We start from the raw sequence: 16,202 nt of genomic DNA on the forward strand, positions 1-16,202 counted from the left end.
AGGCTAGGTTAGTAAGGTTAGGTTAGGTTAGGTTAATTCAGACAAAGGCATAACACAATTTAGCGTTCTTCTAAATTAACCTAATCAACCTAACCTGACCTAACCTACCCTAACCTAATGTAAATTTAGCCTAGGTTATCCCAGCGTAACCTACCCGAAGCCTTCCTGTTGACCATTATACTCTGGAGAAAAAAAAAAAAAAAAAACGCTGGACATTTTTTAGAATACCTAGGCATCTATACAATACCTTAGTTTCACACAATGCCGTCAACATATATATTACTTCATATTTATATATACTGATAATGGTACCGGTAATATTTTCGTATCATCAAGGGTAAAAGTGATGGCCCACCACATGGAGCGTTGAACGTCATATTAAAGTCAAGAGCATAAAATGGATGAGCGTGGCTGCCAGTGAGCCTGACCCCACTTATCATGATAATAGAGCGACGGGCAGGTGAGTGGCCACCTCATGACAACCTTGCTCTATTATAGATAATTACATTATTGGTTTAGGTGAGCCAGGTCATGTGTTGTAAGAATTTCAACAGTAAATTGCATTAATCTTACTATTTAATTTAATATTTTTGACCTATGCAACAATACTCGATCCACTTAAACGTAATAAAATTTTACCATGTCTCTCATCTTGAATTCTGAGCTGTAACAATAGACTAGTACCAGAATACGGTGCGAATCATGAAAAAGTGCTATGGGATGGATGTAGAGCCGTACCACTTTCTTACTCTGTCAATGAGCTACGGAAAATAAGCTGCATAATAAAAAAATCGCCGAGTAAAGCTGAACGTTCTATAGTGTAACACTCGTTACATCTTAAGTTTGCCCAAACTTTTGTCTTCCCGCAGTTATTTCACGAACCCGGTGGCAGATAGAGTAGCAAACTCTACATCCTTTTCATAACACTTCTTCGTGACTAGCACCATATTCTCGTGTATATTTCTTTCTATAGCTCGGCAGTCACAATGGACGGATGGCAATTTTAGGCCAAGTGAGAGTAAAATGAGTATCGCACAGCTGACTTCAGCACAGTGACGCATAACAAGTAATCAGCGACCCCACAGTAACACAATAATTTGGCTGCACCTTTTAACCTGACAAAGATCTGTAGCGTTACCCTGTCAATTTTGTACATGGCTAAGCATAGTCGACTGGAGGGCCGATCTGATTAATATTTTGGAGGCTTACTTTTACTTAACTCATCAATTTCCAGGCAACCACGACTTAGTAATGAAAGTGTGGAAATGGCCCAGCTCAGTCAGGTGAAAGCAAACCAATGCCAGTGTAGCTGTGAGGACAAACACTCATGGAACGATGACCCCGCTGGAGTATAATGATGCAAGTATACGTCAGGGAAACGAGGCGATATATATTTCAGTCCTATTATTATTATCATTATTTATTTCTCAGACTTCTATGACTCACCTTCAGCTGAATAATATCATCTGGCGTGTGCTGGAATCGAATGCTAGAGTTGTTCAGACCAAGAGGAGGTTCAAAAGAGGCAGAATTAACACTCATATTCCTGTGTTCAATCTCAGCTGAACATAATCGTTTGGCATTAGTTGAAGTAATATGCTAAATTTGTTCTGTCCGTGAAGTCGTTAAACATATTCTGCTCTAAGAAGTAATTTGCTTAAGTACTCTTTTTTTTAACTCCGTGAATTATAAATATATTTTTTGTTACCATTTCTATAATTAACACTATCTTCATCATCATTAGTAACGAGCACAACAACTTTAAAACATTTGTTTACAGATGATTAGTATATCTACCATCGTAACTTAACTGCCAGATCACCAGTGAACTCCCATTATAGACAAACAAAGGAAATGCAACCGAGTGTCTGCGAGAAACCAATGTGGGATTAAACCTCTTATACGGGGGCCTCACCAAAGCTGGATGCAACAATGTGGCGGCAGTAAGAACAACACAAAGTAGCTGAAGAAAACAATTTGGTGGTGGTAAGAATTAAGTAAAACGGCTAGATAAAACGGTTTGATGGTTGAAAGAACAAACAGCTGAATAAAACAGTCTCATGGTAGCACGAATACAATAACAGCTGAATAAAACAGGCTGGATGCAGCATGAATGCAGTAAACAGTTAATTAAAGTCTGATGGCAGCAGGAATAAAGAGCTAAACAAAAGTCTCATAGTAGCCAGAATGAAATAAAACAGCTGAATAAAATAGGCTGGTGGCAGCAAGAGTAATACAGAATGGTTCAAATAAAACGCTCCTCTCCCACTCACCCGTGTAATTTCTCTTGTGTTGTGGGAACGTCTCAGTCGGCGTTATCAATGTCCATCCTGCACAACTTATTTATTTCCTACTTCCTCTGTCTCCCGCGCCTCCATCGGCAGACAGAGCCGTTCTCGCAGCACACAACATACCGCCAAGTGAGTTTCTAGTGGAAAGCTATTTACGGACCACCCTGTGCAACCAAAATGTCGTCCCACTGAAAGCCGGTAAAGCGAGGAGACTGGATCGTTAGAATGAGCAAAACCGGACATTAATAACCTGTCACGCTAGAATGAGCAAGAGGGGATATTAATTACTCATCAAAATTCAGGCTCATGAATTTCGCGAGCGTCGGATGCAGGAAGTATTTCAACAATCCAATTTAAGGATCAAGAGGACAATGTTCCCCCGAGTGTCTTGCCGGCTCGTTTCCCCGTCAGGCTATCAGATCAAACGATGTGGTTGAGTCGATCAGTTCCCCTTGCAGCTGTCATGTGTGCTTTGCTTCCCTGATGGATGGGACCATGGAGGTAGGCCCCCCGTGGATGGGACGGCCGGTCACATTCACTTCCATTCTATTCCAGTTTATTGTTACGAAGGAGGAGGAAAAAAAACGAGAAGAGGTCATCATCATCATTGTCGTCATCATCATCATCATCACCATTATTTTCGTACAAAAGTTGCAAAGGGATATGCAGCTCACATTTACCATGACGCCTTAACAGTTAATAGACAGGGTAGAGGTGGAAACAAAGAAATAATTTTTGGCGTAAACGTTTCAGACAGGTCGATAATTTCTTTACACTTCTGCGGTTCCGAACTAATAAAGCAGTTTCAGACCATCTGATTATAGTCATGTTTAGCTTACCAGGTTCTTGGCAGCTTTTTAAAACATTTCGAGACGGAATAGAGGAACTACTGGCCATATTTGTAATGCCATCTTTGTTGAGTTACAATGCACGAACCGCATTTGAAATATGGACAGATACAGTTGATACAATATGAATAGAGAAATAACACAGCAGATATAAAATGCTGTAAAGAAAATTATATACTTATAACCTGTTGCACTGAGGTTACAGCGAGTATTATTTTGGCGTAACGTCGATGAGTAGATACATAAATATATATTCAAAGACACAGGAAAGACAACCTACACCCACATCCCAAGGAAATTACTGTGGTATTTATCAAGGAAAGAAAATTGTAGAACAGATATGACAGAGAAACTGAGGTGGATGATTACCTTCGACACGCTGAGTACTGCCTGACGTTCACCCATGCTGCGGAAAAGAAACAGGCGTCATTATACATGATCTGAGATTAATGGGACAGCTGTTTTCGACTTAGAAGAATGACCCAGTGTGTGAACGTTGAAGAACAGGGAGGTTTTACGAAGGGAAGAGGTTGTGCAGATCAGATATTCATCCTCAGGTGGAAAAATTTCTAGAGAAGGAAAAGAAGCTGTATGCGGCCTTAACGGAATTGGAGAAAGCATATGATAGAGCAGATAGACATGGAATGTGGAAAATATTAAGAATATATGGAGTAAATGGGATGTAGATGAATGCCGTGAATAGTACATATGAAGGCACTAATGCTACAGTGCGTATGGATAATGAACTGAGTTAATTTTTCTGTCTGAATGTTGGACTGAAACAGGGGTGTGTCATGTCTACATGGTTGTTCAATCTGTAGGGTATAAGGACGGGGTTATAAAAGACGTACAAGGTACAGCAGTGGATGTTGGAGCGGCCCTAATGAGAGAAGGCAGCGTTTGGAAACTTCCTGTATTGTTTTTTCCAGATGATACTGTACAGTATTGTTAGATGAAGACGATGGGGAACTGAGAGGCTTGGTGAATGAGTCTGGTGGAGTGTGTAAGAAACGGAATCTAAAGTGATTGTAGGAAAGAGTAATGTTATGGTCTTCGAGAGAAATTAAGTGAGATTGGATGATGAGGAAATGGAAAATGTGAGTGCTTTTAAGTGCTGAGTAGTGTGATGAGTAAGGATGGAAGTTTTGAGTTTTAAGTGTTTGGAAAGACAAAGAAGAAAGGAAACTGGTTCCTTGAAAGCAATGGAAATAGGGAAGTGAGCATGGAAGTAAAAAAGTTGCTGCATGATAGTATTGTGATACCAACTCTAATGTATGGAAGTGAAGCTTGGACCATATTGGAAGGACACAAGTCATGGGTGAGAGCAGTGGAAATGAGTTATTTGAGAAAAGCATGTGGAGTTACATGGAGGGACAGACTGGCAAATAAGGAAGTGAAGGAGCGTTGTGGTGTGGATCTGGATGTGATGGAAAGCGTTAGGAGAAATATACTGAGGTGGTTTGGCCATGTGGAGAGGATGGAGAGCGAGAGACTAACGAGGAGAATGTACTGGAATGTAAGTGAGGTGGAGGGAGGGGGAGAGGGAGAGGGAGACCGAGGATGAGATGGAGGAATGGAGTGGAGAGGTACATGAGAAGGGGGTGGCAGTGAAATGGCGGGGGACAGGGCGACATGGAGACGATTTGTTTGTGGCCACCCCTTACGGGATTAAGGCGTCTGGCAATAGGTAGATAGACAGTGCGAACGTTCTGTACGTGGAGGGTTCAGAATAAAAGTGAAAGTGTGGTACATGTTTATTTTCTTATCAGTCACAAAGCACCTACACAGCATTTTAATATCTGTTAAAGGCAAACCGCATACGCTATAATACATCAAAATATACGGGCGTTTGATACATAAAATATAAGGACTCATCTTCAATACAAAAACAGTTAGATTTCCCAGAGCACATGATACTGCCAGCGAGGTAGATCCACGGGAATCTCAACACGACAGAAAAATTTAAATTCTCTTCCGCAGTTGTAGAATCGCTAAACGTAAAAAACTCACCCGTTTTCTCTCTTTAATCCTCAGTTCCATTAACCTGCAACCTCTCTCCTGTTACGGATTAAAAAAATGCATTTTTCAAGCTCTGGTCAGGCCACCTATCCATCCATTCCTCTACACCGACCTTGGTATTCTGTGCCATTTTTCGCTTTTCACTAACATTCGATACGGTACCCCACGCCATTTCTGTAAGTTATTTGGAATAGAAAGTGTTGAATGTTTGCAAGAATTTTCAAGGTCTTGTGTAATGTACGGCCATGAGCAAAAGTTCTTCGACATTTCTTTGCAGGCGTTGGCCATGGAGTGTGTTATATGAAATGGTTTTCTGTGAAGTAGGTAGGTGAGGGCGCCCACCATCCACTCACTCAATGTAGTGCTGCTCTCGAGTGTCTGCCCTGTCCTCTCCTCCATCCTTGTTTCCTTCCATCTTCTTCTGTCTTTTTTTCTTTCATTCTTTTCTCTTCCTGCTGCCTACGGGTGACTTTACACTCCCTCTTCTGTCTTTCATTCCTTCATTCTTTCCTCTCCCTTCTGCCTGTGGGTGACTCTACACTGAGTGACAAGCCAAATGGTTTCCTGTACACCAGGAAACCATTTACAACGCTGGGTGGTAATCATATAACCAAATTTTGGCGCCTGGTGGTTTAGTGGGTAATTATTGTGCTCCAGTCGGATTGAACCGGCGAAGGTTTATATCCAAGGAGTGATTGGGGTTTATTGCTCATGTAATGCCACTCAGGGATGAGTGAGGCTGGTCACTCTCATCTTAAATGTCAGGACCAACTGCCTAGCCCCGGGCTTCTACGCTTCTCATGGGGCAACGTAGGATTGGATGATGGATGATGAATGGATGGTTTACTGTGATGGGATTATGAAGCAAACAATAAAAGTGGGGAAAAAAGATACTCCTCGTCTGAGGGGGGGAGGGGGTATGAGAAATACGGAAGACAGAACAAAGTGATGACAAGGAATTGTCTACGAACTTTGCTTGTGGCTTTATCTACTGGGATGTCTGTCAGAACAATCCCCAGTTTCTAGACTTCTATGGTTAAAATACTTTACTGCAGTTAAACGGGAACACTTTTCCATGTTTTTCCTCCCTTGCTTTTAGTCCCAGTAAATCCCGTCATGGCGCCATTCGCATTTATTTTTACAGTTTTTTCCATCATTTATGGAGCGTCTGCCTCACAAGTAAAATGCTTTTTCTTCCTTCTGATGGGGCGAAATAATGATAACTAAAGCCCTCAGCCTGCAGCAAACGTGGTTCTTCAGGGACGGAATTCCTATGAAGCAGGTTTGGACTCATCACACGGAATATAAACCTGCAGGATTATTAACACGCCTTCCTGAAACTCGGCTATGTAAGACCCTAGATTTCTTCCTTACCACGTCTGATGCTACTTCTCGGCTTGAGTGCTTGGCGGTAGAGGGAAAAGGATTCATCGTAATTCTTCTGTATACTCAACAGTAAGTAAGGCAAGCTTTGTCCTAGAAGTTAAATATATCTACTGGCCATATCCCTAACATGAACACAAACAATGTATAAAAGTGAAGCTATCCAGTTTGATAAATGCATCGAATATTGAATAAAACTGTGCAGAGGCAGCTTGAATAAAAGAAGCAAGATCATCGAACAAAAGGGCTAATGAAGGCTAGACCTAAACCCTTCAGTTCGATAAATCTCTTCTAACCTGCATGCACTCGTCTGGTGCTATAATAATAATAATAATAATAATAATAATAATAATAATAATAATAACAACAATAATAACAACAATAACAACAACAATAACAATAATCATAAAAATCCATCCATCTATCCGTCATCCAATCCTATATTGCCCCATGAGGAGCGTAGAAGCCCGGGGCTAGGCAAGTTGGTCCAGACATTTAAGATGAGATTTGACCAGCCTCACTCTCCCTAAGTGGCATTACATGAGCAATAAACCCTAATCACCTCTTGGATATAAACCTACACAGGCTCAATCCGACTGCAGGGCCTTAATTACCCACCAAACCACCAGGCGCCATAATTTGGTTATATGGTTACCACCCAGCTTAGTGAATGGTTTCCTGGTGTACAGGAAACCATTTGGCTTGTCACTCAGTGTAGAGTCACCCAATAATAATAATAATAATAATAATAATAATAATAATAATAATAATAATGCAGTCGAAATAAAGGAGATAATGACGATTAGTCAACACTTAACACCTCCAGTTCGACCCCAAATCTAAATGAAACCGTCTGTATAGTACACAGCACACACACACACACACACACACACACACACACACACACACACACACACACACACACACACACAAAGACAAGAAAAACAGCACTGGAGGGTTAAATTCTACTTGACAAGAACTTCATTAATCGCCATGACACAGCATCGGCGTCGGAAATATCGGCATGAAGTGCGTATCCCCAACGCCACTTCCGCGTGATATGAACCCCGTGGAGTGTTGGCCGCGTTATCCACTTCATTTGGTCTTCCTGTTCGATGGCTCCCGGCGACACACTCTACGCCTCACTGCACCCAATTAGATAAAACTTCAGAGGACTATTTTTTACTCCCCCCTCTCCCTTTTTTTTGACGGGGTATCATAGTGCGTCTCCATCGCCCCGTCCTGTCACGTGTTCTCTCGCTATACCTCGTCTTATAGCATCCCCTCACTGTCCCTTCATATAGCATCCCATCACTGTGTATACTGTATATCACTGGTCCAGGTCTATATAACATCCCATCCCTTCGCCTTAATCCCATACATCATCCCATCTATGCCTCTAAAACACCCCATCACTGCCTCTAAAAAACCCCATCACTACCTCTAAAACACCCCATCACTGCCTCTAAAATACCCCATCACTACCTCTAAAACACCCCATCACTGCCTCTAAAACACCCCATCACTGCCTCTAAAACACCCCATCACTGCCTCTAAAACACCCCATCACTGCCTCTAAAACACCCCATCACTGCCACCAAAACACCCCTTCACTGTCACTAACACACCCCATCACTGCCTCTAAAACACCCCATCACTGCCACTAAAACACCCCATCACTGCCTCTAAAACACCCCATCACTGCGGTGGCTCAATCGGTAGAGTGGTGGCCTGTTGTCCTACCGGACCCAGGTTCAAATCCCCGCTGGGGCAGGGAACAGTTTAAGGATTTGAATTTCGTTAAATCAGACTTTACCGATCTACCAGAAGACCTGCCGACATGTCGTAAAAATACCCCCGCTAATACCAATACACCAGTCCTGTATGAGACAACCCTAGGATGTATTCAGTATGGACGGTGGGTGTTAGCGCCGAAGTGGTGACGTGTAGAGAGGTGTATGGTATGTAGGAGGACTACTGGGCCTTGAGAGCAGGCTGTGAAGTCTATGCCCAGAGTCGGGCATAAAAAAAATAAAAAAAAACATCAATGTCACTAAAACATCCCATCACTGCCTCTTAAACACCCCATCACAGAAGGAAAAACACCAGTCTCCTTCGATAAATAGAAAAATGAGCAACCTTTTATAACCGGGAAAATAAAAACAGTGTCCCTCGATGAACGGTGAAATTAATACCCCTTTATAAATGGGGGGAAAAAATCAGTGTCCACCGATAGGTAAAGAAAAATAAAAGTCCTCTATAAGAGGCAGCAACCAGTGCCCCTCGATAAATAGAAAATTCACTGTCCTCTGATATACAGAAAAAAAATACTGTTCCTCTATAAATAAAATAAACAAATAAGTAATATAAATAAATAAACAAGGACATCAACGTTCCCTGCTACTGTAGATGGTAAAAATAAAGTCCCTCAATAAATGGAGTAAATCAGAGTCCTAGAAAAAAAAAAATAGTGCCCCCTCGATGACTGGATAAATTAGTCTCTCTATAAACGGAAAAGTTCCTCCTGTTCTGACAATAAAAAAAAAAAAAAAAAAATCAGCTCCTCTCGACACACAAAATATTAATACCCCTCTCTTGTACTGACAGGTGAAAAATAAATAAAAAATAAAGTCAGTAGTCCTCAACAAAATTAAAATATCTTCCATCCTCGTACTGACAAATGAAAAGCCAATGCGTCCTCCCCTCCACAAAAAATTTAAAAAATCAGTAACTAACCTGTCCCCCCAAAAAAAACAAAAACAAAAATGCTCTAGCCAATACCGACAAATAATTATATCATTAGTGCGGTATTCCACAAAATAAAAAAGTACTTATCCTGTCCTAAAAAAAAAAATAATGGCGTTCCCTAATCAGACAAAATTAATAACCTCTGGAGCACATAACAGGTATCTCATATTCCTAAAAAAAAAAATCACCACTCCCCTATACTCACCAATAAACCTGTGTAAGGTCGGAAATCTCACCTATCCTGGATAAAAAAGAAATCACTACTCTTCCCTGTACTGAAAAACAAACTTCTGTGCCATGTGTGAAATATCTCCTATCCTGGAAAAAATAATCACCACTCTCCCCTGTACTGGCAAATAAACCTCTGTGCCACAAGGGAAATATCGCCTATCCTGGAAAAAATAATCACCACTCTTCCCTATACTGGCAAATAAACCTCTGTGCCACGTCGCAGGTCTCGTCGTTGAAGAGGCCTGGGTAGTCTGACATGACCATCTCCAGGCAGTGCTCGTTGCCGTTGCGGTTGTCGGGTCGGGAGAAAAGCCAGTCGGTCGGGTCCAGAGCTCGTCCCGACACCCAGCGCCACTGCCCCTCGCTCTCCTGGTCCGTCCCACCCACCCAGAAGTACCCGGGGCCTGAGGAAATTGGTTGGGACTGTTTGCTGTGCGTAAGGAGTTCAGCAAAGACAGAACACTGGGGAGGATGGTGGACTGTGATGATAAGGTTCCCCATGTCAAATAGATGTACATAACAATAGACGTACATAACATAAAAAGGATATCAATTTGAAACAAGGAAATAAATCGAAAGGAAGAGGTGTTACGAACTCTCCAATGCCAGCCAGAATACTGTTAAATAACTGATGAAGCAGGAGTCACCACAGTATAATTTTTTCATCCCGTTTCCACACTGCAGTCTGAATTTTATTGCCATCTCAACTTGCTGGATATTCTACTCAATATTCTCACCCACCGTGATCCACTTTTCTCGTTGCTTTGGGACATTTTGATACACCCCTTCCCTCGTTATATATTTATGACAAGCCCCTTCACTAAAACACCCAATCAATGCCACTAAAACACCCCATCACTGCCTCTAAAACACCCCATCACTGCCTCTAAAACACCCCATCACTGCCTCTAAAACACCCCATCACTGCCTCTAATACACCCCATCACCACTCCCTATCTATCTATATCCGCTGGATCATTTTAACTTATGACAGACCCCCTAGTACTGAAGGGGTTAAATGAAAACTTGATCGAACTCCAAGAATTCGAAAATTTTCACTAAAGATCAATAAATTCATTTACAGGTAGCAAATATAAACTAGGAATGTACATAATCGGACTACAGAAGTTGATTCCGCTTTTATGTTATTCATGTAAAAGAGAGAGAGAGAGAGAGAGAGAGAGAGAGAGAGAGAGAGAATATAAGAGAATATCAGTCTGCAATACGCAAACCAAATCGCTTAGGAATAAGTGTTGCGATGTCTCCTGTACCAGAAAGAACACCTGCCCGTGACGGAAGAAACAAGAGTCGCCACCATAATACTGTATACTTCTTCTCTTTCCACTCCACACCTCGCTCTGGATTTTATTGCCCTTCCGCCCTCCCACACGTCCCTTGACTCTCTACTCATGCACGTCTTCTCCTTGGCTTGGATGATTTTGCAGTGCCTGTTTTTCATCGATTTACGCATATGATACTCCGATATACGATTTTATGCTACTGATGCAAACCATGCCAAGATTTAAAATAGATGAATAATCTCTCCCTCTATCAGTCTATTGCCAGACGCCTTAATTCAATAAGGGGTGGCCACAAATAAATCGCCTCCATATGGCCCTGTTCCCAGCCATTTCACTGCCCTCTCCCCCAGCTCACACCCCCCCTCTCCACTCCATCCCTCCATCTCATCCTCGGCCTCTCCCTCCCTCTTCCCCCACTCCACTTCACTCACATACACTCTCCTCGTTAGTCTCTCGCTCTCCATCCTCTACATGGCCGAGCCACCTCAGTGTATTTTCTCATAACGCTTTCTATCACATCCACATCGACCCCACGACGCTCCTTCCTTTCCTCAGTGGTCAATCTGTCTCTCCATGTAACTCCACATGCTCCCCTCAAATGACTCATTTCCACCGCTTTCACTCTTGACTTCCAACACGGTCCAAGCTTCACTTCCATACGTTAGAGTTTGGTATCACCAGCACAGCGGTGTTTGTGAGCGCGAGCCGAGCGTGCGAACTTTTGTACATACATCTATCATCATAATTTCATCTTTGTGTAAACTTTCAACGTTTCTGATGAGGTATTTGAACAAGAACAGAAGAATAATTGAGCTATAATATTTACTTTCTCTCTCTCTCCCACACCCACACCCACACCCACACGCACACTCAAAACATGTGCGCCCAATCAACATATGAAGGTGAAAACATCTTATACCTCGCACGTGTCGCATTCACAGTGCTTTAAATCGATTTCATAGTGAAACATGTCAATTGAAGTCCTCGGTACATTCCATTGGAAAGCTGGGATTCCAAGGGGTTTCTTTGGTCTCATGAGTAAATATATATCTAAAAAAAAAAATTTATTGGATGTATCTACTACCTACGGAATGAATCTTTTCTCTAACTCACACAGCTGAAAACCATCGTGGTTGAGTCGTGTCGTGTCGAACCGGGCCGGGTCGTGTCTGGCCGTCCATTTCTCAGGTGAAAATAAGGTAAACATCGCTTCCCTACGCTTGCTTGCTTTGCTCGCTGCGCTCGCTCGCTCGTGTCAATATTATCTTGTAGGGATTTTTTTACTTCCATCCCCACTTGCCGACTTTTAATCACTGCTTTCAAAGACCCAGCAACCTTTCTTCCTTATATCCTTTCAAGCACTTCATCCTTCAAACTACTATCCTTACTTATCACACTTCCTAAGTACTTAAATGCACTCACATTTTCCATTTCCTCATCATCCAGCCTCCCTGTACTTTCAGTGACTTCACTTCTCTCGAAGACCATAACTTTACTCTTCCCTATTTTCACCTTTAGATTCCGTTTCTTGCACACTCTCCGAAACTCATTCACCAAGTCCTAAGGTTCCCCTTCATCTTCACTTTACAGTACAGTATCATCTGCAAACAACAGTACAGGAAGTTTCTAAATGCTGTCCTCTCTCATCAGGGTTCCTCCAACATTCACTACCGTACCTTGTATCTCTTTTATAATCCCATCCATATACAGACTGAACAACCATGGAGACGTGACACATCCCTGTTTCAGTCCAACATCCAGACAGAAAAATTCACTCAGTTCACTATCCACATGCACTGCAGCCTTAGCACCCTCAATACACACTTCACGGCATTCAGCAACTTCCCATCTACTCCATATATTATTAATGTTGTCCACATTCTTTGTCTATTTACTGTCATATGCTTTCTCAAAATCCATGAAGGTAGCATAGAACGTCATTTCTTTCTCTAAAAACTTTTCCACTAAAGACCTATGGTTGAATATCTGATCTACACCACTTCATTCCTTCCTAAAACCTCCCTATTCTCCTCCACCTAATTCCTCTGTTTTTTCTCTAACTCTGTCCATTACTATCCTATCATATACTTTCCCTATTACACTAAGAAGACAATTGCCCCTATGACTGCCACCACTTCATTTTCCCCTTTTCCTTTGTACAGGGGAATAATTATACCTGACTTCCAATTCTCCGAGACCCTACCTTCCTCCCTGGGCAATCTATACATCTTGCATATCCATTCTACTATCATCTCTCCCCCATGCTTCAGTATTTCATCACACATTTCATCAATTCCTGGGGTTTTCACCACTTTGACGTTCTTCATTACTTCCACTACTTCCATCTTACTGATCTCTTCCTCCCTTCTCACCATCCTCCTCCTCCCAGCCATTCCTCAGCCACCTACGTTTGCATTACTTTAATTCTCTATGTTTAGCAGTTCCTTAACGTGTTCTCTCCATCTGCTCACTTTTTCTCACTTATCCACTATCAGTTTACTATTTTTATCTTTCACTTCCATACTAACTTCTTTATTAACTCCCTTTACCTTCTTCCAGAACATTTTCTTACATTCCCTCCACTTTACATTCAAATTCTTTCCAAATTCCTCATTCGCCGTCTTCTTAGTCTATATTACTAATCACTTCCTCACTACATTTAACTCTCTCTTCCGTCTCTCAGCTTTCTCCATGCCTCTGCTTTCTTCTTTTGCGCCACAGTTTGCCTCACCTCTTCATTCTACCATGCTGTTCCTTGCTCCCCCTTTCGCCTTCTCTTCGCCCCACACACCACCTCACCTGCTGCACAGATTTCTTCTGTGGTTTTCTAGCACACACCTCCCACCTCCTCCATCTGCTCCAAATCATATTTACCAATTGCTCCTCGACTTCCCTCTTATATTCTGCTTTTTTCCATCCTCTTGCAACCTAAATGCAACCATCTTGCAGACGAATAATGGGCGAAAATATTAATATCCTCTTCTACACTATTAATGTAAATTATATATATTTATGAAAAATGTAAGTCACAAACAAGAGAAAATCATGACGAATTATGCAAAATTTAAGATTCTCAGGATTCCCAAGAGACTGGAGGACGGTCTCCACACGGCTGCTGAACACTGACATACTTCGTTGCATATTGCCATGAGGAGCAATGAACATACAAGTAAACAGTATCCCTCAATTTGTGTGACTGTGTGATTTACCCTCTGATCCCATATATCCTTCAAAAGATATTAAGAAAATGAAGAGTATATTTACCCAAGGAACAACTGCACTAAGTTTGATGTGACATGGTGAAGAAATAAAGAAATGACACCAAACTAAGAGATTTTGGAAGAAAAGCATAAGAAACAGAGCACATACAGTAGGTTACAACAGAGAACAAATAACAGATGTGGGACCATATGGGACTTTGCTACAGAGAAGCATCTTGACTGAAAATCCTTAGGGTGTGGCTGACTGACAGAGAAGTTTCCAGAGATTTACCCGCATCTAAAAAAAGGAGTTTCTATACCAATCAGAAGTCGGCCTACACCCACCCACTCGTTCCCCTTGACGGATTTATAGGTTTATTTTTACACCGGCTTATCTTTTCCCTTTCATCCTTCCACAGTCATGGTCAAGAACTCTCAGAAGGTAACTGCTCTTTCAACTTCGCTGCTATTAAAGAGAGTGAGAGAGACGTGGAGATGAAGAGTGGAGGGGAAGAGGAAGGACAGAGCAGAAGAATGAGTGAGAGGAGAGGAGAGGAGTGGGAAGGAACGTGTGGTAGATAAAAAGAGGGAAGAGAGCTAGGGCTAGGAGGAGAGGCATTAGGAGAAAAAGGCAGCTACAGTGGGAAGGAACGAGGCAGAGGAGTGGGAAAGACATACAGAAGGGAGAATGGAGGAGATTGCGAGGAGAGGAAGAGTGGAGAGGAGACTGGGAAAGACTGAGAAAAGGGAGAGTACTGGAGATAATGAGGGCAGGGGAGGAGACAGGGGGCAGAGCAGACAGTGAGAAAAAAGAAGAGGATATGACAGAGTGAGAGTGGGGGAGACTGAGAGTGAAGAGAGAGAAGGAAGGAGGAGAGTACAAGGGATAAAAGAGAGGGAGGGGAGAGAGTTCTGGAGATAGAGAGGGGAAAGAATAGGGAGATGAGAAAGAAGGGGGAAGGATGCATGAAAAAAAGAGAGGGAGAGATGAGAGTACTGAAGATGGAGAGGGAGAGGAGGGGGAAGGGGGGCTGTAAGAAACGGTTATGGATAGAGAGAAGGAAGTAGAAGACAGAAGACACGGACTGAAGAGATTATTGGAATGAGAAGACAGGAAGAAGTATTAGATAAAGAGAAGTGGTGGTGAGGGGAGGGAATAAATTAGCAGTGACAGAGTTGCTCAGAAAATGGGTGCACTGTGAACCATCTTGCGAAATGAGTCACTTACTATTCATACTTTGTCATACAGGACCCCGGAGCAGACAAGTGGGTGGAGGAGGAGGAGGAGGAGGAGGAGGAGGAGGAGGAATAGGCAAATGGAAGTATAATGATATCAGTGCATCAAAGGCCTGGACACTGGAATATAACAGCCAGGAAAGGGACAAAGGTGAGACGAAGTTATTCAATTAGGATGTTATGATGTTCGGCTGAGCGTGCCCCTTGTCTGCACTGTCTTAGTCTTCGGAGAACTCCTAACATCTCTTCCTCAGCAATTTATTTTGAACGTTGCATCCTGATACCCTCCTTCATGTTGCTGATGCGAAAAGCGTTGATACTGATAAAACTATTAATAACGTACAAGGGAATAAGACTGTGCAATATACAAATAAATCGATTATACAGAGGTGTTGCAAGGCTTTTCATGCTAAGGAAAATGCGGCTCTGCGACTTGAGATGAGCGATGCTTGTATACGAGACACAATATCAGTTCCTTCTTAAAAGTCGGCTTTTCTCTCTTCCTCCTTCTCTCCTTCCTCCTTCTCTCCTTCCTCCTCCTCCTCCTCCTCCTCCTTCTTTTTCTTTATTTTTTTCCAAGTCCACATCAAATTACAGAAAGACAATGTAGTCAATCTTCAAGGTTACCGTTAATGTTCGTGATCTTGACGATTTCCATATTTTACAGGATACATATGGAAAAGATACTTTGGAACACATTTTTGTCCTGTGATGAAATCCGTCTAGACAATATACTCTTCCAACAATTTGCAGTCTTTACTGGAATGGTGTTTCCTAAGCTGAATAAAATCATCTGGTGGCAGTGGGGATACTGCACCAATGACGTCATCGTATTGAGGGGATTAATAAAGATGGTATGTAAATCTTTCATGGGGGGGGGGGTGCTGGCGGGGGACACTCTCACGTGGGGGCACCGATGTAGTCAGACCGATCCACTACCTGGTT

Source organism: Coenobita brevimanus, chromosome 24 (assembly GCF_032717465.1).
Source record: "Coenobita brevimanus isolate Jiangsu-jjx chromosome 24, ASM3271746v2, whole genome shotgun sequence".
Taxonomy (NCBI): Eukaryota; Metazoa; Arthropoda; class Malacostraca; order Decapoda; family Coenobitidae; genus Coenobita; species Coenobita brevimanus.